The sequence below is a fragment of the Choloepus didactylus genome, chromosome 14, assembly GCF_015220235.1.
Source record: "Choloepus didactylus isolate mChoDid1 chromosome 14, mChoDid1.pri, whole genome shotgun sequence".
Taxonomy (NCBI): Eukaryota; Metazoa; Chordata; class Mammalia; order Pilosa; family Megalonychidae; genus Choloepus; species Choloepus didactylus.
This window is the reverse complement of record NC_051320.1, coordinates 99,656,379-99,677,650: the sequence shown is the minus strand read 5'-3', so window position 1 is coordinate 99,677,650 and position 21,272 is coordinate 99,656,379. Positions and strand designations below refer to the sequence as shown.

General features: G+C 43.4%; 1 long non-coding RNA gene across 1 annotated transcript; it reads right to left on the bottom strand.

The window, feature by feature from the left end:
- Positions 1-7,692: 7,692 nt before the first annotated feature.
- LOC119509257 lies at positions 7,693-14,201 on the bottom strand. The gene is made up of 3 exons (XR_005211662.1): positions 14,030-14,201; positions 12,077-12,208; positions 7,693-8,275 (listed from the first exon to the last, which is right to left on the bottom strand). It is a non-coding gene; the product is annotated as an uncharacterized LOC119509257 (long non-coding RNA).
- Between the last annotated feature and the right edge of the window lie 7,071 nt (positions 14,202-21,272).

The window sequence follows — 21,272 nt, the reverse complement described above, 5'->3', positions numbered from 1 at the left end:
GGCTCCGGACATGGAGCGGCGAGGGAGAGGCGGTTCCGCGGGGCTGCGAGGGAGAGGCGGCTCCGGACGTGGTGAAAGCTACTGGAGGAAGAGTGTTAGGAGGAATGGGGGGACATAGGAAGAGAAGACGAAAGGTAGTCGGGGGCAAGAGCCAGGTTAATGCGGGAAAGGAAGAGCGGCCCGGGCGCGGAGCGGCATGGGAGAGGCGGCTCCGGACGTGGAGCGGCGAGGGAGAGGCGGCCCTTACCTTGCAGGCGAGGAGAAGGGGAGTGGGAGAGGCGTCCGGGTGAGCGGGTGGTTTTACTGGACCACTGCGTGGAGAGGACTTTTAATCCCAGGGTCGTGGGTTCGAGCCCCACGTTGGGCGCCAGTTGCGGTCGTAGTTGATTCGTCTGGGGGGGGGTGGCGGCCGGTTGCTAAATCCTAGGCTCTCAGGACTGCTTGGAGGGTACCAGCGGAGGGGGCTCTTTCCCGGAGGCGAGGGCGAGGCGGGGGACTTGGCCAGGTCCCCGGCGGTGGCGTGCAAAGTATGGAGGGCGGCGAAAAAGGAACAGGCGGGACACGTTTCTTTTAGGGTAAAGAAGCCAAGAGAGTTTATTAGGGGAGAGTACAAGCTTATATCGGGCGGTTTAGAGGGCGGGGTAGCTGTAGAGGTTAAAGGCTTGGATTGGTTCTGAGAGGGCGCGGAGATTGTTTGAAAAGGGGCGGGAGTTGCTCCGGTAACGGGGAGTGGGCGGGCGAGGTAAAGGGGGCGGTTTTCTCCAGCAAGCTTCCCCTGACGGTTTTACTTTGGGGTGAGGAAATGGGGCCTGCATTCGGCTCCACTTTCTCAGGCCCGGGGGGCCGTGGAGGGCGCTACCACCCGTGCCCCACTACCTTTCCTAGGGGCTGATCAGTTCCCCTGGCCCAGGCCCGCCAAGTTGGAACTCGATAACAGTGTCCCGCACCCACCCCTGTGGAACATGACTCATCTATGGGATGCCAGTGTTTGGTTTTGGAGCATAAGTCACAGCCTTTAGTAAATACATTGGCCAGTGATGGACCCAGAGGTGATCCCTTTCCAAGTGCACACTCCACCAGGGTGGGGGAGCGTCTGAGGCCTGAGGAGGTGCTGTGGGCCCAGACCACCAGTTGGTAGGGGAAGCTTGGGGAGCCTGAGTGGACAGTCTCTGAGGAACCTGCAGGATATGCTGTGTAGGAATGAATTTTAGGTAATTGACAATGTCTTTGAACTGTTACTCTGATGTGGTGAATCAAGAATGTGTGGAAATTGGTGAGGCTGCAAGATGTTTCCAAACGTGGAGCCTCTCACAAGAGTTTTCCTTGAATGAGAACATTATTGTGTTTCCATTGGGCTGACCTCCCTGCCAGCTCTTTGTCACCACCCAAGAATCAGTGAGGATTCAGGGGTCGGGCAACTTACAGCTCAGAGCATCCTGGAGGGCTCACTGGACTGCTTCCAGCCTGCCAACTGCGCAAACCCTGACCAGCCGTCTCGGGTTAGTGGGGTGCTTGAGGCCAGAAACCCACAGGGAGCCATTTTTGCCATGCTTAGTCCAAAGTCTCCAAGACGCATATTTGGAGGTAGCCAAGGCCTCTAATCCAAAATCTATTCTTGATGGGACAAGGGGCATGGCTTGTAAATGGTTTACTGTGCTGATTCCAATGCACATTTTTGGGCTGTCTCCAGTGGAAAGAGGCAGATGTTCATGTGATTTTGTACATGGGCAGTAATGAGAGTGAGAAATGTGGGATGTGTTACCTCTGGAATGTGAATGATCTTAAGAGGGGTTTGCACGTCTTCACAGCTGAGGTTGGCTTGAGTTTGATGGTGGTGGGAATCTGCCTGCCCCTAGATGACCAGGTGAGGCCCAAGAACTTGACAGAGTTTGACGGCCTTTGTATTTTAGGGGGGTGCTACTGTCCAGCCTCATTTCCGTAAATGATGTGTGAGTGTGGCTAGGCCGTCTCAGAGGCTCTCTTTAGAGTTGCCCCTTAATCAGATGCCAGTTATATAGTTCCAGTATTAAGCAGTTTTTTAAAGACCATTTGTTAAAGTCTTGGCAACAGCAGTTAGGAATTTATTTTGCTTTTTTTTTTTGAAGATATTGGCACAGAGTAAAACATGTTGGCCCAGTGAGTCACACGCTACTGTGTGTATCTTCATTAGTTAGGTGATGTTAGGAATAGGAGCTTTGATGGGCAGGTCTCGTGCATTAACTTGGTATAATTGGCAGCTAACTGTCCTTCATTGGTGGAGGCTTTTAGAACTCACTCAACAGGGTTACTGTACGGGGAGAATGTGGGTGTAATGACTCCTTCTTTGAAGAAATCTTGGATAACAGGCTGGAGCCCCACAGTGCCTTGTTTTAGGCAATAGTACGGTGTGTATCACCTTGAGTGACAGGAGCAATCCCATGGTGGTCCACCACGGGAGCCAAAGATTTTATCTTATTCCAGGCAACATGTTAAAGCATCAAAACCCATAGTGGGGAAAGTGAGAACAAAAGGTGACACTGCCAGGGGTAGCCATTTAATAAGAATTATTCCAAGAGTCACAACTCCCAGGGGGCAGGGGCCTGAGCCTTTGATATGCAGGAGGGGGACCCTCCATGGGAGGGGTGTGTGGCCCCTGGAGGTTGGCAGCCTGGACCTGACAAGCAGGATCTGTGATTCTGTGTCTCTCTTATGACCTGGCAATAGTTCCACCCAGTCCAAAGCTGCGAGTATAGTATGAGCCATGCCAATAAAGTTAAGCAAGTCTGCCTGGTAATTTCAGGGGGGTGATGGGGTCCCTGTAAGAAAATTTTCCATGGCTGGTGTCAAAGCAGTCTCCTCAGGGTTGGAGATGAACTCCAGGTCTCTTGTTTGGATGAGTAAAGAAATGCTGTCTATTGTATCATCCCAATCTTTCTACGTAAAAAATGGGCCTCATCAATTGTCTGCCAGTTGATTTCTGCCTTGAACACCTGCTACGGAAGAGCATGTCAGGAGCAGAAGGGGCTGGGAGCCTTTAGTGATACTAGCTGCTCTGGTTTGCTGATGCTGCCATTATACAAAATACTAGAAACTGATTGGCTTTTACAAGGGGTTTATTTTGTTACAAAGTTACAGTCTTAAGTCCATAAAAGTGTCCAAGCTAAGGCATCAGCAACAGGGTCCCTTCACAGAAGAATGGCCAATGGCATCTGGAACACCTCTGTTTGGGAAGACACGAGGCTGGCATCTTCTTCCTTTGCTCCCAGGTTGTGTTTCAAAATGGCTTTCTCCCAGGATATTTCTCTCCAGGCATCAGGGGTATTCTCTTAGTCTTCCCAGGAAAACTCTGGCATAGCAAAACATCTACTTTCAATGGCCACTTTCAAAATGTTTCTCTTGGCTGCAGCCACTCTCCAAAATGTCACTCTTAGCTGCTCATTTATGTGTCTCCAGTGATTTAATTCAGACCCACCCTGAATGGGTGGGGTAACACCTCCATGAAATTATCCAATCAAAGTTCTTGCCCATAGTTGATTGACTCACATCTCCATGGAAACACTCAATCAAAAGGTTCCAACCTAATCAACACTAGTATGTCTGCCCCCACAAGACTGCATTAAAGAACATGGCATTTTGGGGGACATAATACATCCAAACTGGCACACTAGCCAATCGTCTTACTTTGGGGGGATGAGTGGCAACTTGGATCCCATTAAAAAGTCTCAGCAAACCACAATTGCATGGAACTTGGAATAGGAAGTGAGATACGGTAGGTTAGTATAAGCTGGAGTGAAATAGTGACACATCCTAGAGTAATTTGGGCAGATAATAAAAAATATATTTACAGCCTCCCCCTCCCCAGCCCCAAGGATCTGGGGGAAGATGCGGAAGTGTTGGACATCCTCACCTGGACTGGTGTTGATGTTGTCACAAACATTGGGACTGGCGGTTTGATGTGCTGAGCCCTCAAGCATGGGACTTGCCCTTATGAAGCTCATTACCACAAAGGAGAGTCTAAAGTTGTATGTAATGGTGCCTAAGAGTCTCCCCCTGAGTACCTCTTTGTTGCTCAGATGTGGCCCTCTCTCTCTCTAACTGAGCCATCTCGACAGGTGAACTCGCTGCCCTCCCCCCTACATGGGACCCGACTCCCAGGGGTGTAAATCTCCCTGGCAACGCAGAGTATGACTCCTGGGGATGAATGTGGATCTGGCATCGTGGGACTGAGAGTGTCTTCTTGACCAAAAGGGGGATGCAAAATGAGACGAAATAGTTTCAGTGGCTGAGAGATTCCAAATGGAGTCGAGAGGTCGCTCTGGTGGACATTCTTATGCACTATATAGATAACACCTCTTAGGCTTTAATGTATTGGAATAGCTAGAAGTAAATACCTGAAACTACCAAACTCCAACCCAGCAGTCTGGACTCCTGAAGACAATTATATAATAATGTAGATTACAAGGGGTGACAGTGTGATTGTGAAGACCTTGTGGATCACACCCCCTTTATCTAGTGTATGGATGAGTGGAGGAATGGGGATAAAAACTAAAGGACAAATGGGGTGGGATGGGGGGATGATTTGGATTTTTTTTTCACTTTATTTTTTATTCTTGTTCTGGTTCTTTCTGATGTAAGGAAAATGTTCAGAGATAGATTGTGGTGATGAACGCATAACTCTGTTATCATACTGTGGACAGTGGATTGTATATCATGGATGATTGTATGGTGTGTGAATGTATTTCAATAAAACTGAATTTTAAAAAAAAATACTCTCAGCAACCAATTTGCCCCTTACTCTTTGTCTCCTTGAACAAAATCTTTAAGCATGGTTTGAATCTCGAATCAAGTAAAATTTGGGGGCCCTGCTTGAACTTATGTGTGGTGGTGGGAAAGATCTGTGGTTTCTGTCAAGGGAGATCTATGATTCCCAGTGACTGGGCTTGTAGCCAACCATCTTGCTCTCTCTAGGGAGTCCCAGTTGACCTCATCCAGGTTGGGGTGTGTTTTACTAGTGTGATGGCAGCAAGGTCACTAAGCATAGCCCCTAGACCATGGGAGTGCAATGTCAGGGCTTTGGCATGCTGAAAATAAACAGCACTGAGTAGCTCACTGCGTGGGAGACCCATTTTTTTAAACAACTTAGAAACTTCCTCTGATATCTTAGGGGGTGCTGGCACAATATGCCCAGGCTCCTTCCTTTTTGCCCAATTCTCCTTAGCCATCTCATGCCAAGGGTAAGATCTTCTATATCCCAAGGGGCTGGGGGACAAAGAGTCACAGCAGTGGAGATAGCAGCAGACCAAGCAGCACTGTTGTTTGTGGGGTGCCATTGTGCTTTCCATGGAGGGGTACGTACCCCTCAAACTAGGGGCAGGTTTAGGACCTGGATGTGCTTCTGTAGACACAGTGGTTGGAGCCTCCCACGGCAGCCTCCCAGCTGCTGTGGTCCAGGAACCAGGAGGGCAGCAGCCCTAGTCCCCTCACTTGTGAGTCACAGCTTGGGGCAGCTTCTACTGTCTGTTGGAATCATGTTCATTATTTGGCCAATGTTGCTCAGTGTTGGTGTCACCCTAAGCCAGTCGTTCTCATTCAGGGGAGTGCTTGAAGTCCCCTGTACTAGGGCTGGTTGTCTGGCACTCCTGGGGAGGACTCAGATCCATAGGACTGCCAGTTTGGGGTGGGAAGCTCATGCAACCCCCAGCAGAGGAAACAGGAAGCAGTGTAAAGCAGTATGGACCCACATCAACAAGCCATGGACCCCTCCCAGATGGAATTAGCTATCCAGGAGAGCAAGGCACAGTCAAGAGCAGCCAAAAGGCTTTAAGCCTCATTTCCCATGGTCATGCCCAACACACCCTTCTCACTGCATCACTTGTTTTGAACTAGTTAAGCTGGATTTTAAATTTGGGTCCAGGTGGAGATCAGGTGTGATACAAAGGGAAACTGAGGCCATAATGTATGAGAAAAGATAGTTTGTCACTCACAGGTCCAGAGGGAGAGGGGTTGATGAGAAGCACAATTGGCTTGGTGGTGGGGTGGGGTGTGGTTCAACCAGCAGGTGGGGAGCACAAAAGGAGAGCAAGAGGGACCTGTGGGCTTGTGTCATTACTGTGGTCAAGGGACGGAGGTTAGTAGATTTCCTGCAGGATTCAAGGGTTCGTTAGTTGAAAGCAAAGGTATTCAAAAAAGGAAAAGGACTGGGAGTTCAAGTACAGTGGGGATGTTTAGCTTATCACTTGGAACCAGCTGTGGGTTTGGGGTGAGGTGTATGAGTGGTGTGAGTAGTGGCTGCAGATGCAGGTTTGAATTCTGAAGTTTTTTTTTATGCCCCAGGGCTGGAAAACTGCTTATTAACTAGGTTATAGGTCAGTATGAAGGCAAGCGGCTCACCCAAAGTGAGACGGATGCTGAGGCAACCTGCAAAAGTTTTTTATAGTTATGACAATGGCTAGGTCTTTTCTCTGGACTGCCCCTGGGTGTCTGCTGCTGGTAGAACTCACTATCTGGCCTCTTTCTCTTAGAAGGTCAGGGCACATCGGGCCTTGGTGACCCAACCCGCCACTGGCTCTCACTGCTGCTGCAGCAGAGCTCACCAGGACCTGCCACGTCACGCAGCTCCGTCTTGGCTTCTGCTACATGCGCATTCTTGCCTTGCCCTGGATGCACGGGAGTTCACGTGGCTCAGGAGCAAATCTCCAGCCCTTCCCGTCTGCCTTGCTGCTTTCTGCCAAGGAGCTGCACCACAGCCCACTGCCGAATGGGGAAGGTGTTCAACTTGCCCAAGGGAAAAAGGATGAAGTGCGGGACATGATGTAATGGCTGAACTAATTATAGAATGAAATAAGAAAACTATACTAAATTAGATACAAGTAATAGCAATCTTTTCTAATTTTTAGTTTTTATGTAAGTAAAAGGTATGTTATATTGCTCTTACAGAAGCCATAGCTTAATTAGTAGAAATATTTCCAGTAGAGTTTTGTAGACATTCAAGGTTAAGTCTCTGGTAATGCTGTGAATCCCCTCCGTTGTTCTAGACTCAATAGTGGTTCACCACTTGTGGTCAAATGTAAAAATAGAATAAGATTTAATTAAATGTACTCTAAATCAAAAGTACCATAAATACTCTAACTCAGACAAGAGGGAGCTCTTTGCTCTCTGTTCTAGTTTGCTAATGCTGCTGGAAGGCAGAACACCAGAGATGAATTGGCTTTTATAAAAGGGGGTTTATTTGGCTACACAGTTACAGTCTTAAGGCCATAAAGCGTCCAAGGTAACACATCAGCAATCAGGTACCTTCACTGGAGGATGGCCAATGGTGTCCAGAAAACCTCTGTTAGCTGGGAAGGCACGTGGCTGGCGTCTGCTCCAAAGTTCTGGTTTCAAAATGCCTTCCTCCCAGGACGTTCCTCTCTAGGCTGCAGTTCCTCAAAAATGTCACTCTCAGTTGCACTTGGGGTATTTGTCCTCTCTCAGCTTCTCTGGAGCAAGAGTCTGCTTTCAGTAGCTGTCTTCAAACTGTCTCTCATCTGCAGCTCCTGTGCTTTCTTCAAAGTGTCCCTCTTGGCTGTAGCTCCTCTTCAAAACATCACTCACAGCTGCACTGAGTTCCCTCTGCCCATCAGCCCATCTATATGGCTCCACTGATGAAGGCCCATCCTGAATGGGTGGTACCACACCTCCAAGGAAACATCTCATCAGAGTTATCACCTACAGTTGGGTGGGGCGCATTTCCATGCAAATCTAATCAGCACCAAAATGTCTGCCCCACAAGACTGCACCAAAGAACATGGCCTTTTCTGGGGGACACAGTACATTCAAGCCAGCACACTCTCACACTCAGTTGCCTCTGGGAAGGGCAGGCACCCCCAGCCTTGGTAATGGATCAATTTATTTTTACATTGTAAACTTTCTCCTTTTACTTTAAGTGCTCCTTCATTAAAAATGTGTTAAAGGTGAAGCCTTGTCTTGAGTGCTCTTTACTTTTAAACTGTTGTCTGTCCCTAGACTTTTCTTTGAGTAGGAGGTCACTTGATGAAGCCCAAACTGACTGAATAATGACCTGCTAAAGCTCAGGCCTTTTCTAACAGAGATCACAGATTTGAGGTGTAAAGAGTTGAACCCATGATAGGTGTGAATCCACTTGTAAATAGGACCTTTAAAGATGTGACTAGGTAAGGTGTGCCCAAACTGAAAGAGCATGAGCCTTAATCCAATGACTGAAGCCCTTACAAGCCAAGGAAACTGGACATGGAAGGAGAAGTTATGGGCAGCAGCCAGAGCTGGAAGTCAGTGGAACCTGGAAGAGAAAGAAGATGCTGTCATGTGCATTGCCATGTGACTGAAAAGCCAAAGAACCCTCAAAATTGCTGGCCAGTCACAGGAGACTGATCTGGGAGGAAGCAAGTTTTCTAGCCAATAAATTCCTGTTGTTACGCCAATCCATTTTATGGGATTTGTTTTAGCAGCGGAGAAAATTAAACAAACAAACAAACAAAAAAGCCTTAAAAAGTTAGACACTACAGCTTGGAAAACCCTAAACGTTGAACAGATTGAAGTATGCAGACACTAAACCTGACAGTTACCAAGCCTGTGAAGAAATATGGAACATAAAAAAACATCAAAATAAAAATGAATGTAGGCGGCTCAAAACTATATAAAAATATACTCATTTGTGTAGGACAAGCGAGGCAGAAGGCAACATGCGAAGGGTCAGCATTCAGTGAAGGGATGACAAACCCACGTCACTCAGGCTGCTACTCGCACCCTTGCCCGTGGCAGACACCAGCGGCGGCTCGAGCCTCCTCCGACCGAGCGTGGCCCCCTGCCCCGGGCAGCCCCTAGCAACCGACTGGGTTTTGTATATCAAACTAAATCTATCACTCATCATTGGGCTGACAGGATTGGGGAGCTTTTTTTCTCTTTAAAATGGCCTTAAGGTTTATAAATTATTGTCTAAAAATAAACAAAGAACCAAGGCCAGACCTTGAGAAGTTCTTGAAGTGTTAATATACTGGAATGAGTAAATGTGGCAGGTATCTACCCCTCATCATGCCATACAAGCAAACATACACACACTCAGAAAGAACAGACGAGTTATTTAAACATTAAATAAATGCATTGCTGAGTCCAAAATCTTGTAGTATACTGGAATTGTTAAAGTTGAAAGGACCAACAATATCAAATGTTGGCTAGATGTAGAACAAATTCTCATAAATGGCAGATGGGAGTAAAACTTGGTACAACCACTTTGGAAAACTATTTATCAATATTTACTAAAGCTAAACCTTCATATATCCTATAACCCAGCAATTCAGCTCCTGGATATATAACAAACCTGAATAAATGCCTATATCCACAAAAGACATGTAGAAGAATGTTCATTGCAACACTATTTATAATAGCCCTGAACATTGACAACAGAATGGATAATTATAATTACTGTCATATACTCAGACGAGGACTACTATACAGTGAACAGAAGAATACAGCAGGAAATTAAAATTGTAAAGATGAGCCTTCTATCGTAAGGAGAGAAAAGATATCATATGGAGAACTTACAGCTGAGGAAACAGTTAATAGAACAATCAGTACATATATTTAAAGTAAATATAAGTAATACCCTCAGAACTAGAGGAAGGAATTATAGCCATGTAATAGGAATAAAGAATTATGAAAAATAATTAGAGACTTTAGAGAATATAGATAGAAGGCTAGATAGATAGAAAGATAGATAGATAGACAGACAGACATTTGTTCAAATAAACTCAGTAGATAGGCTGAAGGGCAAAACTGACACACCACCAGAGTAAATTAATACCACTTTCACCACTGCTATTCAATATTGTACTGGAAGTTCTAACCAGAGCAAATAGTCAAGAAAAAAAAACCATCCAAATTGAAAATGGGGGTAGTAAAACTATCTCTATTTGCAGATGACATGATCCTTTATATAGAAAATCCCAAAGAATCCACAAGAAAACAAGTAGAGGTAATAAAAAAATTCAGCAAATTTTCAAGGTTAATCAAGCAAAAATCAGCTGTGTTTCTATACATTAGTAATGAATGATTTGAAATGAAAATTAAGAAAAGAATTCCATTTATAATAGAACCTAAAAGAAGAAAATATCTAGGAATAAATTTAACCAAGGAAGTGAAAGGCTTGTACACTGAAAACTGAAAAGCACTGCTGAAAGAAATTAAAGCCTTCAATAAATGGCAAGATAGCTGATGTTCATGGGTGGGAAGATAATACTGTAAAGCAATACCCAAAGCAATCTACAGATTCCATGCAATCCTTATCACATTCCAGGAGACTTTTTTGCAGAAATGGAAAAGCCAATACTTAAATACATATGGAATCACAAGAGACCCCAAATAATATAATTCTTGAAAAAGAACAAAGTTGGAGAACTCACAGTTCCCTATTTCAAAACTTACTACAAAGCTACAGTAATCAAAACAGTGTGATATTGGTACAAAAACATACATGTAGACCAATGGAGTAGACTTGAGAGTCTAGAAATGAAACCACATATCTGTGGCCAACTGGTTTTTGACAAGATACAAAATATATTAAATGGGGAAAGAACAGTCTTTTCAACAAATGGTATTGGGAAAATTGGATAGCTGCATGTGAAAGAATGAAGTTGGACCCCTACCTCACACCATATTTAAAAATTGACTCACAATGGAACAAGTACTTCAACATAAGAGCTAAAACTGTAGAATTCTTAGAATAAAATAGAGGAAACTTCCATGACCTTTGAATTGGCAATGATTTCTTAGCTATGACACCAAAAGCATGAGCAACAAAAGAAAAAATAGGTAAACGAATTTCATGAAAATTAAAAGCTTTTATGTAAAAGTCATTATCAAAAAATGAAAAGACAACATATGGAATGGGAGAACATACTTGTAAATCATATATCTGATAAGGGTTTAATATACAGACTAGCACCTAAAAGAAGAAAATATAAATAACTGCTACAACAACAAAAAGGCAAAGCAACCAAACAATCGGGCAAAGGACTTGAGGAGACATTTTTCCAAGAAGATACACAATGACCAATAAGCATCTTAGTGCTTGTCAGGGAAATACAAATCAAAACCACAGTGAGATACCACTTCATACCCACTGGGATAAATATTATTTTTAAAAATGGAAAAGAACAAGTGTTGGCAAGAATGCAAAGGAGTTGGAACCCTTGTACGTTGCTAGTGGTAATGTAAAACGGTTCCACAACTGTGGAAAACAGTTTGCCATTTCCTCAAAAAGTTAAACATAGAATTACCAAATGACCCTGAAATTCTGCTTCTAGGTATATATCCCAAAGAACTGAAGCAGGGACTTGAACAGATACTTGTATGCCAGTGTTCATACTGGCACTATTCATGATAGCCAAAAGGTGGAAACAATGCACATGTCCACCAACAGACGAATGGGTGAACAAAATGTGGCATATGCATGCAGTGGAATATTATTCAGCCATAAAAAGGAATGGAATTCTGATTCATGCCATATCATGGATGAACCTTGAAAGCATTATGTTGAGTGAAATAAGCCAGATGCAAAAGAACAAATATTATATGATTTCACTTATACAAAATATCTAAAATAAGCAAATTAAAAGTGACGGAAAGTAGATTAGAGGTTACCAGGGGCTAGAGGAGCAGGAATGGAGAGTTATTGCTTAAAAGGTAGTTTTGGCTTGTGGTCATGAAAAAGTCTTAGTAATGGACGTTGGTGATAGTAATGCACCATTGTGAATGTAATTAACACCACTGAAGTGTACACTTAAAAATGGTTAAAACAGGAAATTTTGTGTTAGATATATATTAGCATGATAAAAAATGTTAAAGGAAAAACACAGATTCAATTAGTGACTCTGGGGAGAACTGGGTGTCTAAAAGTTGGGAGCGCAGCTTTCTAATGATATGAAAAATATGTTAAGAGATGTTTAGGATAGATCTAAAGGTGGCAAATATCTGCCTAAAGGGAGTTCCACAGAGACAGAGCAGAGAGAATGTAGGAGAGACAATGTTTGAAGAAATAAAGGTCAAAAATTCTTGAGAATGAAAGGAAAACCTAAGTGCTTACATTAAGAAGACTCACTAAGTTTCTTCGTGGTATGTTTCTCAGAGGCTCTTACTGAGTCACTTCATGGTGAATCTCTGGACACATCATGGTGAAAATACAGAAATCCTGAGGGGAAAAAAGAAAACTCAAAACCTGTCAAAAAGAAAGAAAAAAAACATTACCTGTAAAAAAATAAGAAAAAGATCAGCATTAGACTGCAATATCTTCAAAGTGCTGGAGAAAAACAATTTTGAATCTATAATTCTACAGTTAGACAAACTATCCTACAAATGAGAAGTTAAAGTTATGAACTCATACATTTCTGTGCATTCGTATTTCTTCCCATGCTTGTTACCATAAGAAAGTAACTGATATGCATTCTATGATGCTGAAAAGTGAAAGGCTTTTCCATATTTGCTATACTAAGTTATGGATTCTCTGATGTTGAATTAAGTGTGCTGGCTGAAGGTTTCCTCTCACTGCATCCATAAGGCTTTACTCCATTGTGAGGTCTCTGATGGGAAATGAGAAGGCACCATCTCAAACATCATAGGTGTACATCACACTTACAGGATTGCTCTCCAGTATGAATTTTCTGATATCAGATGAGGTATGATTCTGGATAAAGCCTTTCCCACAATTACATTGATAAGGTTTCCCCCAGTATGAATTCTTCTATGCTCAGTTAGTGTGGCCTTTTGTTTGAAGGTCTTTTCATATTCATTACATTTATAAGAATTCTCACTAGGATATACTCATGCTGTATGACGATAAGAGATTTGGGTAAAGCTTTTACCATATTCCTTATTCATGCATGGCTCTTTTCTGGTGTGAGTTCTACATGTTGAATAAGAGCTAAGTGATTACCAAACGTTTCCCCACATTCATTACATTTATAACATTTGGCGATAAGTAGGATGAATATGCACGGAAGGGGTTCCCACATGCATTACACCCCCCTTGTCCCAACCCTTATAAACCACCCTGCCACCCCCTGCTTTTGCAGACCGCTAACCTCCATCTTTCCTGCCCACCATCACCTTGAAACCATAACTCCTATAAGTAAATCCTATTAAACTCGTCTCTGACTCTGTGCCTGGTGTGTTCTTTGTCCTGGGGCTAAGCTGGGTTGTGACAAAGAGTAACTAAAGAGATAATGACAATGAAATACAATACATGATCCTGGATAGGATCTAAGAATGGAGAAGAAAAGGCTCAAAAGCACATTATTGGGACATAGGAAAAAATTGGAATAAAGACTAAGCTCTACAGCAATGTCAAATTTCTTGAACTATTTCTTAAGTGAATATCCTTTTTCTTGGGAAATATACATGGAAGTAGTCCGTGTCATGGAGTACAATGTGTGCAACCTGGTCTCCAATGTTGACAATACATGCTGAAAGACAGATGGACTGATAGTGGCATAGAAAGAATGACCTGGCAAATGTGGGAAAACGTGATCGTGGTGGACTTGGGTACCTGCGGGGACGGAGTTCTTTGTGTGGGGTTTGTTTTAATTTTGCAATTGTGCTACAAGTTTGAAATAATTTCATAAAAAAGGTTTAAAACAAAAAACACTGCTATGAGCATCTTCATTTTTATAACTTTATTTCCTTGGCAAAGATTCTTAGATGTAGAATTTCTTGCTTAGACGATGTAGGTGTTTAGGCTCTTCCTGTAGAGCTTGTCTTTTCAAGAAAACTGCGTTAACCACACTCCCACGTCTAAAACGCCACGCACTCCCCCGCACTCAACAGCACGACTCATGCAGCAAATCTGCTTCGTGTTTGCTTTAAACTTTCAGATATTCTCCTGGTTGATCTCCTCACCCCGAGAATTGAACTTCTGGTGTAATTCTAGCAAAGCGTGCAGTACCTCGAGCCTTACGTTGGGGCCCCAAGAGATTCCTAGGCTTCACTTAATTTTTCCTTCCCTTAATTTGTCGTCGCCCCCACGCCGCCCCTTCAATTTTACCCAGAGCTGGTTTTAACCACGTTTAATTCGAACATCCAGAACCACAGAATCGGTCTGAGCGAGGCGGACGGGACGCAGAGCTGAACCGGGCAGAGAAGTCGCGGCCCCGGAGACCGGAGACCACAGGCGCGGGGCCCGAGTCCGCCGAAGCACTCCCGTGGTCCTAGAGCAGCCAGGATGCCGCCCAGGGGGCGGGGACTCAGGGCTCGGACTTCCGGATCCGCTTCCGGTTCGTGTCACTCTCCGCCGCTCCAGACGCCTGCGCAGGCGGGGGTTCCCTTCCGGCGAGTGAGCGGGGCAGGCCGCGCGTGCGCAGCTCGGCCAGGCCCGCCCGAGGCCCTCCCGCGTGCGAAGCGGCTTCGCTCCCACCTCTGACGGAGCGCCCGGGTGCTGGGGTCGGAGGGATCCCGCGCGGGGCGCAGCCTGCGGCCCGGGGGACGGGAAGAAGCGAGTGACCCAGGCCGACGGGAAGGCGCCGCGGGGAAAGTGGGGGCGCTGGAGGGGAGAGGCGGGCGGGGCCCTGGGGACGGCGTGGGTCCCCGCGGGGCGCCCTGGGGCGGGGGCGGCCGTGCCGAGCTTCAGCCGAGGGACCGCCCGCCCCCCGCCCCCCGCCTCGAGCGCACGCGGGGTGAGGAGGAAGACGACGGCGGGGCCCGAGCCTGGCCCTGTCCCAAGTGTCCTGGGGAGCCGCCGGGGCAGCGCTGCGGACCGCGGGGGGTTGGAGGGGGGTCGGGTGATGGACGAACGCGATGAAGGGCCTTCAGCGTGGGAAGGTAGGTGAGAGGGGAGGCAGAGCTGAGAGTCGGGGGCAGGTTCTGCTTTGCTGGGAGCCTGCCCTGCCCTCTTGCACCCTCGAGGGCCCTGCGGGGGAGTGCCTGCGGTAGCTCCGGGCTGCCCCATCTGCCCAGGGCTGCACAATGACCTTCCTGGCACAATCTCACACCTTTTTGCAGCCCCAGGAGGCCACACCTGGGATGGATTTTGGCAGATCTGGCCCTTCACTTGGCCAGTCCTGCACGCCCCTTAAGCCCTGGAAATTAATAGAATGATTTAATGGCTGCCACAGCGGGGCTGAGCTCGGCTCCCCTCCCCACTTAGGGTAAATTGGGGGAAGCCCCGGGCCAGGGTCCCTAATTGAGGTCTCCTGTCTTCCCTTTCGGGATCCTACCAGGCACCGGCCCTGCTCAGAGGCAGCTGCACCCCCTGGGATGCCAGCCCAGCCCCCGTGACCAGGGCTCCAGATGAGTCTGCTTTCCTCCCTGCCCCGTCAGCCAGCAGGTGTAAAGCCGGGGAACCGTAGAACCCCAAAGAAAGGGTTATGGGCTCTGGACACATTCCTCTCTTCAGGAAGAGCCCCTGGGGGTCAGTGGCATCCCGAGGGCTGAAGCAGTTGGGCAGGCTGGTGGTGCACAGTGCTTACTGACTGCCCCAGGCTCTGTGGCCTGCCCACCCAGGGAACCAGCTTCTACTACAAGCCTTGGTGCAGTCCAGTGGACTGGGCTGCGAGACAGCAGTTCCAGAAAGGGGCACTGCTAACCTTCCAGGATGTGGCTGGGTACTTCTGCCAGGTGGAGGGGCAGCAGCTGGGCCCACAGCAATGGGTGCCCTACTGGGATGTGCTGCTGGAGAACTATGGGAACATGGCCTCGTTGGGGGAGGGCTCTGCACCTGTCCTCCTGTGGTTCCCAGTGGGGGCCTCTGGGGGTCTTGGTGGGGCTGCTTGGGCACTTTGGAGCTAAAGAAGAGGGTCTTTCCTGTTGTCCCCAGCCACCGGTTAGGTCTCTGCAGAAGGGACCAGACCAACGTCTTCATATTCCCCATGAAAGAGCCTGCCTTGCTCCCCAGTTCTGGGAACTCCATTCCCAGATGCCACTGGCCCTACAGGTGCCCTCTGTGGGTGGGGGAACCAAAGAGGGGGGTTTCCTTCTGCACTCATACTCAGCCCTCGTCTACCTCCCCCCCCAAACCCACACACCCACCCATGCCCACCTACACCCTCACTCCCACACACCCACGTGCCGTAACAGCTCACCCGGTGCCCTTACCTCGGACAGGAGTCCCTGTTCCTAAGTCAGAGCCGATGTCCCAGCTGGGGCAAGGAAGCAGCTGTGGGGCCTGCATCTTCTGGGAGCTGAGGAGCTGCAGGACAGGTGAGGGTGGTAGGGGGCTAGTCCCAGAAGAGGCTCGGAGGAGGGGCTGGTCGGGTGATGGAGCTCACTTCCATGGGCTCCTCCAGGGACAGTCTTAGACTGACACAAGCGCCATGTTTACATATAGGCATGTACACCTGCTCTCAAAAGCTTTGTCTCGCTGGTTTATTTCCTGTGCTTATAAAAAACTTAGTTCTTCTGATAGTTGGGGAACTTACGTTTTTGTATTAGTGCCTAACTTTATAATTGTATCTGTGTAACGCTTTCATTCTCTTTAAACAATAACTATTCGTTCCCTACTGGGTTCACCTATAAAATAAACTTGTATTCCTCCATCCAATTGCTGTCTCCCCCACTTCCCAATTTTGGTCAATTATATTCTTTTTTCTAATTAAAAATTTTTTTTTTTATGTTTACGTTTGAAGAAGTGTGTTGAACACACTTCCACTTGATCTGTCAGTTCTAAGTGTTATCTTTGACTCCCAGCTATTGAGACAATCAGTAAACTTGTTCTACCATCCCTTTTTCTCCCCATTTCCCTCCCTCCTGTTTCTAGTTGATTGTATTGTTTTTCATTGTCAGAGCATATAGTACTTCATCATCTATGCCCCATTTTTGTTACTGCCTTAGATCAGCAGTTAAGTATATTGATCGTTTAACCCTGGTTCTTTGGCCAAAATTTTCTCCATCATCTCTTGGTTGGCTAGGGTTTACGTTCTAGAAATTTAGTCAGAAAGGCTCTGTGGATAATATATACAAAATTCTAATATAAGCATTTAACGTTATAAATTTTCTCTTGAGCATACCTGCATCCCACAAATTTTGAGGTGTTGTTTTTTCACATTTAGTTCAAAATATTTCCTTAATTTTCTTGTGATTTCTTTAATCCCGACATGTAGTATTGAATTTCCAAATAGTTGGTATTTTCCTAGTTATCATATTAGTAATTTCTAATTAAATTCCTTTGTGGTGAGAGAAAATACTCTGTATGATTTCATTGTTTTTATATTTATTGGCTTTTGTTTTATAACCCACAAAATGGGTTCTGTTGATACATGTGCCATGGGTGATTGGTGGTGGTCACACATTCTGTGTCTGCTGATTTTTTCTCTAGCTTTTCTGTCAGATGCTGAGGAGGGATGTAAAAATCTCTAACCTGATTGTGAAATTGTCCATTCCTTCCTTTAATTCTTTCAGTGTTCGCTTCCTGTATTTTAAAGTTTTGTTATTGTGCACATGCACATTTATGATTATCATTATAAAGGGTTCCTTTTTATCTCTGGTAGTACATTTTGTTAAGTATGTTTTATTCTGATATTAACATAGCAACTCCAGCTTTCTTATGCTTGTTGTTTCCATCATTTAATTTCAACCTATCTGACCCTTTATACTTAAAATGTCTCTCTTGTAAACAGCATAAAATTGGGTCTTGTTTTTTAACCATTCTGACAGTCTTATCTTTTAATTGAAGTGTTTAATTCATTAATGTTTAATGTAATTATTGATATGACTCAGAGATGCTCTTGTAAATCATATTGTATTTTTTATTTTACATTTGTCTCCTATTTTTTCTGTTCCTCTATTCCTCTTTACTGCCTTTATTTGGATTATTTGGTCTCCATGAGTTGGGATGGAGCTGGGCATCCAGGGAAGGAAGCCAAAGTGGTCAGAATTCAAAAGGAGCAGAAGAAAACTGTAAAAAAAGAAACAAACCACCCACTAGAAAAAAATTTAATATCAACCAAGAGTTAGTAAGTATTAAAAATACCTACACTCAGAAATTTTAAAACTGAGAATCAAAATGAATCTCGCACATGTGGAGACAATAGGAAGAAATGCAATATGAGATTGAATGCAGTTAGGACATTAAAGAAAAAGCCATCTCAGAAATGAAGAATAAATTACAATGTGTTTAAAGACCAGATACAAATGAAAACTTAAAAGGGACACCGAAGGACAGCAGAAAAACAACCAAGAGAATAAAAATGAAATGAAGTAAAATGGTAAGACAGAAAGTGGCTAAAATGGAATATAGGCAAAGAAGGCCCAACATTGCAAACTGAGAGTCACCAAAGAAGAAAAACAAAATGGTGGAATAAAACTAATGTTTAAAGGTGTAATACTAGAAGGTGTTCCAGAAATAAGAGAAAACCTAAATTCACACATAGGAAGGGCCTACTGTGACTCTGAAAACTCACCTGGAAGACTCATCTCCAACACTCCGATGAAACTGTCAGATTTTGAAGAATAGAATTTCTCCAGGCTGCCAGGCAACAAGATCAAGTTACTTTTAAGGATAAGAGACTTAAACTGGCATTAAGCTTACCAAGAATAATGAGCAAAGGAAGGCAACAGTGGAGCAGTATTTTCAAGAAAGACAAGGAAAGAAAGTTAATGTCAAGGATTTTATATCCAGTTAAGGTTAAAATTCATAAGGGAATAATATGAATAACTTTACACCAATACATTTGAAAACTAAGAAGGAAGAAATTGAGACACAGAGAGGCTAAGAAACATACTTAAGGTCACACAGCTGGTAAGGGACAACATGAGAGTCTAACCCAGCTAGTCTGGCTCCACAAGCTGTTCTTTTATTGCCTCCCAACAAAAAGAAAAGATACAGATTTTTAAATGGAAGAAATAGCTACTTATTTGTAGATGATGTAATTAGTCATAGAGAAAATTCAAGAGGATCTATACATTAGAATTGATAGATGATAGCAACAAAGTTGCTGGATACTAAATCAATGCCCAAAATAATATACAAAAATAACATTCCTACTAGTTCAAAAATGCAAAAATGTATCATAATAGAACAAACCCATAAGTTACCTAGGTATACACATCACAAAAGATAAAAACTTAACACAAAAGTTATAAACACTACTGAATAACATAAATAAAGACCTGGAAAAAAGCAAGAGACTACATTATGTTCATGGATTATAGGCCTTCGTTATAAAGATGTCAATTTCCTCTATATTTATATGTATATATGAAATTTATAGTTTCCAATTAATTAAATATGATTTATGCTATCACTGAAAATCTAAAAGTTCCTACAGTATTTCCATGTTGTTGAATTTGTCAAGCTGATCCTAAAATTCATATGCTAAAACAAAGGATGAAGAATAGGATAATTTTGAAGGAAAACAAGGTGAGGGTGTTTGTCCTACCAGGAATCAAAATTTATTGAGATAGAATGGTTTTGGTAAAAGGATAGAAAAATAGGTCAAGGGGATTTAATGTGGGTGCAGAAAGAAACCCCTGCATATATGGAAATGGTCTGTGACAGAATGACACTACAAACCAATGAAGAGGGTGGACTGTACAACAAATGGTGCTGGGACAATTGTTATCCATACCTCATACAATATAAATTAACTCAATGTGGATTAAAAGCATAAGTGTGTAAAGCAAAAGTTTAAAACTATTAGAAGAAAATATGGGGAAAAATATGACCTTTGGATTGGGAAGCATATTTTAGCTAATAATATAAAAAGCACAAACAACATGTACAAAAAAGACTGATGGATTTGGCTACATTAAATTTTAAACTAATAAGGGTTTTGACTGGAAAAGGGCACAATGCTATGTGTCTGTAAAATGTATCTATTTACATACGTTAACATCTATTATAAATCTAGAAAACATAACATTGGGTAGTGAATGTGCCAGTTGCTGACTCGTATGATAAAATTTATTTGAAAATTTAAATTTCAAAGCAATGTTATATAGTATGGGGACACAAATATGTCATAAAATCATTTCAAAAACTTGAATGAGAATGATAAACAGTGACTTCATGATCAGTATTTCCTCAGCTAAAGAAAGAAGAATGGGTATTCAGGGGAGTACAGACTTTTACAGTGTGTTCTATTTCTAAATGAAAGGAAATGAAGAAAGGGAAGAAAAAAGATCTGAAACAAATGCAACATAGTATTAAGATCTAATAAAGCTAACTATGAATAAATAGAAGTTTATATTGTTCTCTTATCTGTTTGAAATAGAATATTTTGTAAATGGCAGATTTGAAGCAAAACCAAGTGGAATGTTTAGAAATAAAAAAATATAGTCATTGATAATAGGAATAGATGGAGCTTCCTCAACCTGATGAAGGGCACCTAAGGAAGACACACTGCTAACATCATGCTCAATGATGAAAGACTAAGTGCTTCCCCTGAAGATTAGGAAGGAAACAAAAATGTCTCCTCTCACCACTTGTATTCAACATTATACTGGAGGTTAGACATGGCAATTAGGCAAGAAAAAGAAATAAAATGCACTCAGGTTGGAAAGAAAGAAGCAAAATTATTTATATTTGCAGATGGCATTATCTTGTATATAGAAAATCTCAAGGACTCCACTAAAAACCTGCCAGAACTAGTTGAATTCAGGAAGGTTTCAAGATAAAAAACCAATATATAAAAATCAATTGTATTTCTATACATTAGCAATAAACATTTCAAAAATAAAATTAAGGAGAAAATGCACTTATAATAGCATAGAAATATATAGGCATAAATTTACAGTGCAAGAAGTACAGGACATACACTACAACTATAAAACATAATTGAAAAAATTTAAAGAATATCAAAAACCATGGATCAGTTCACACATCTGAAGACTTAATTTTGTAAGATGACAGTATTCCCCAGATTGATCATTAGAGTCAATGCAATCCCTATAAATATCCCACCTGGTGTTTTTGCAGAAATTGATGAACTGATCCTAAAAATTCATATGGAAATGCAAGGGACCCGTAATACCCAAAAAATCCTGAAAAATAATAAAGTTCTAAGTCTCACACTTCCCAATTTCAAAACTTATTACAATGCTACATTAATCAAGACAATGTGATACTGTCATAAAGGTAGATATATGGATCTATGGAATAGAATTGAGACTCTAGAAATAAATTATTATATTTATGGTCAATTGATTTTCAGTAAGATTGCCAAGACAGTTTAATGGTAACAATATTCTTTTCAACAAATGGGTCTGGAGCAACTGGATATCCACGTATTAAAAAAATGAAATTGGACCCCTACTTAACACTAAACATAAAAATTAGCTAGAAGTGGATCACAGGC